Source organism: Vespa crabro, chromosome 6 (assembly GCF_910589235.1).
Source record: "Vespa crabro chromosome 6, iyVesCrab1.2, whole genome shotgun sequence".
NCBI classification, from domain to species: domain Eukaryota; kingdom Metazoa; phylum Arthropoda; class Insecta; order Hymenoptera; family Vespidae; genus Vespa; species Vespa crabro.
The window spans coordinates 11,477,953-11,481,537 of NC_060960.1; the positions used below are offsets into that span (position 1 = coordinate 11,477,953).

A 3,585-nucleotide genomic window follows, 5' to 3' on the forward strand; every position below is an offset into this window, starting at 1 on the left:
AAGACAAGGCAACGACGCTAATGAGACGACGAAAGACGAACGGTGTAGAAAACGACTCGAAAAGAAAACACTCACACACACACACATACACACGCGCACACACACACGCACGCACGCACACAAAACAAAAATAAGAGAAAATCTTCTCGCGCGACCAAGTGACTATAAAAAGATGCAATCGCGAAAGACAATATGAAATAGAGAATCTTGAAATGATACAAAAGTTTTCTTCGTAAACGGGAAAAAAAAGAAAAAGATATGTATATCGATCGAAGGGAAGAGAAAAGTTTACAACACAGAGCCGCCACAGACCACGACCAAGCCAAAAAAAAAAAAAAAAAAGAAAGAAAGAAAGAAAAAAAACAGCCACGAATATGTTATAGATAAAAGCCAAAGAGAGGAAAAAAGGGAGGGGGGAAACCCACTTACTCGTTTTTTCTTCGTCGACTTTTTTGCGGTAGAAACGTAGCGATAATCCGCGGCACGGTGAATCTCCCTTTTTTTATCAATGATTTCGTAGAACCTCAATGACGAGGTAGTAAAAGTACAAGAAAAGAGAAAGGAAACACGATCGACTTTTTTCTCTTATCGCGCTTCACCCTCCTTTCTCTCTTCTTATTTACTTTATTTGTTTTTATTTTTTAATTATATATCCATATATATATATATATAATATCCATACATATATATATATATATCCATACTTGTGTAGTACTTGGTTCCAATCGATTCTTCGCTTGGTTATATGTTCCCGTTAAAGGTTCTAACTCTATTTTTCATTTGATTTCTCTTCTTGCATATTTTTCTTAAAAGAATTATTACAGTAAAGGAGCGGCAGCAAATGATACGGTCAGTGATTAAAGGCGGATTAACGAGACGTTTCTATCGAGAAGTAAAGAAAATACAATAGCGTCCGATAGGATCGTTCTATCCTTGCCATTAGTCGTTTGAAAGAAAATCTAAAATATTCTCTTTTTATAATTAAGTAACATTGTTGATATATTACGCGATCCGCCAGGATTTTAGGAAGCAGCTTAAATGTAACGAAATTGTAACAGGGTATTATACAGCGACATTTTTTTAAATAGGTACTCGTTTAAGCACGGGCGTTCACACAGACGGAGTGTGTGTGTGTGTACATATATATATATATATATATATATATATATATATATATATATATATACACATATATAGATATATTTTTTTATACATATACACGCATTATTGAAACAGTGCAACGACGACGTCATTTTCGATACGACGTCACGTATCGTTGATCAATATTCGCTCAAACATGCTGCCATGTTTTCGGGAAACGGAGACGTCGGCGTGGCCGCTCTTTCCTACGGGTTATGCGAATTTTCGATTTTCCTAGAGAATATCTTTTATCTCTCGATAGCTTGCAATTACCAAGAACGAAAATTATCATTGCTTACTTTTTATAACGACACTAATATCGAATAATTACATACCAACTTTATCGATTGAGGGTCGCTTATTCTTCGCGATTTTGTATTTTCTAATTCATTATTGCGTTATTAGAACGTACTGAATTATTAGCGAGTATTGTAAACAACTCGCATTCCATTATGATAAGCTAATTATAACTTGAGAGGGAGAGAGAGGAGGGGAGGTATAATGTGTACGGGAATCTTGGTTAAATTATTTTTAAGTAGGTAATTATTCAAGGACGAATGATCGAAGAGAAATCGCGATGTCGAGCAAGAACAAAAGGGATAAGAACCGAGTCGATGGACGAATCTGCAAGAAACATATGGTCCTTTGTGAGATATTACGAAGGAAAAAGGAAATGCTTGCTTGTTGCTCAAACGTCAAGAAGGATGAACGGAAGATGGCAACGATGACGAAATGAAGGAGAAATTGTGGAATTTGAAAAAAAGAAAGAAATCAGGATGGATCGTACTTTTAGCGAATTTCTAGCGGTTTTTTCCGCATTGTAGGTGCGATTTTTTTATCGCCAAAATTCGTGATATCGGAAATGATTTTTTATATATAACCAACGATAGCAACTTGAACCATTTCTCCAAGTTTGACTCTCTCCTTCTTTTTTTCTTTCGCACCGATCTTTTTCGCAGAAATTTGCGAAAATTGTCTTTTTCTAAGCGCTGCTAGGATCCCTCCTTAGATCATCTTGCACGAAACACGATATACGTATGCACACGTATATACCTTTGATCGATAGACGATCGAAGAAGTAAGAAAAGATGGCATGCGCCTTTTATCCTTCAGGATAGGTGCTTACGAACGCTATTCCGTTCGCCAAGTATTCGCCCTTAGTATTTATTAAATATGTGACGATTTTTTCAAAGAAAACCTTAAAAACGATTAGAATGATTTGTTTGATCAAAGTGAAAACGATTTGGAAATGAAAAACAAAAGAAAAAGCATCGACTGTGTTTTCAGAAAGAATTCGTTAGACCGTTTGCATGAGATCGTTTCATCTTACGTTTTCTATCGTGCTATTCTTAAGAATGCATCTTACGTGTTTCGTTCCTCTCGACCCAACGAAGAGAATCCCCGCATTCTTACCGTGCTCACGCATTCTTTCTCATTAACAGACGCCGATTTCGAATCGATTCGAATATATATATATATAAACGCACAGACACACACGTCTATCTATGTACAATAAATAGACACGCACGCGATTCGCTAGTGACTTCTTTTATGGCGAATGATACGCGGCCGGAATCTCCGAGAAGCTTCTTCCTTTTTGAAAAAAAGAAGAAGAAAAAAAACTCCAAGAAAAGAAACCACCTATGTTCCCTCGTCCGTTAGCTATCAACGAAAGTAAAAGAGGGAGATAACGAGAGGGGGAAAAGAGGACAAACGATAGAAAAATTAACGGAGGAATTTGTGTAAGAAGAGGACGACGACGTCGCCAGAAAAGAAGACATCGAAGACAAATTGCACGACTCTTAGCCGATTTCTTCCCGGAGAAGACGAGATTGGAAGGGGAAGAAAAGAGTACATGCTTGTGGACCAAAATCCGAGGAGGAAGAAGTTACAGGGCCGAAAGGAGTTAATAAAATAAGGTCAGCACTGACGACAAAGTAACCAAAACAAAACAAAAAAAAAAAAAAAAAGAAAACAGACACGGGCATGGAAAAGGAAGCGCGCCTAGATTACGGGGCGGGGAAAGATATATACGAACCGATCGCGATTCGATCCGCGCGTGTAGCTTCTCTCACTCTTTCTTTCGCCTCGTTCTTCCTCGTCTTTTCTCTTTTTCTCCTCCCGCTCTCGTCTCGACCTTCCCTTCTCGATCGTAGTAAAATCTTGCGTCGTATCGAAGCGAGCAAACAAATAGAAAGATGGATAAGGATAGAGAGAGAGAGGGCGAGGAAGAGGGAAGGAAAAGGACACACGAGGCATCTTTCAACGATCGATCCGGTGTCGAAAAGCATTATTATCTTATACATATTACCAGCTACCGTTCTCTTCGACTACTACTCCCTCTTTCCTTCTACCATTCACCCTCAGTCCCTTGTGAGAATCTCGCCTGGTAGCTTTTAGTCTAGGGCTCTCTCTGTCCAGTGGTAAAAGCATGAGGTATTTTCG

General features: G+C 38.4%; 1 protein-coding gene and 1 long non-coding RNA gene across 13 annotated transcripts in view; one reads left to right on the forward strand and one right to left on the reverse strand.

The window, feature by feature from the left end:
* LOC124424569 (RNA binding protein fox-1 homolog 2) overlaps nt 1-3,585 on the forward strand; it is a 79,816-nt gene that overhangs the window by 58,065 nt on the left and 18,166 nt on the right. The window lies entirely within an intron of this gene.
* Nucleotides 1-3,585, reverse strand: part of LOC124424581 — a 54,993-nt gene that overhangs the window by 14,566 nt on the left and 36,842 nt on the right. The gene's annotated exons all lie outside the window — the stretch shown is intronic.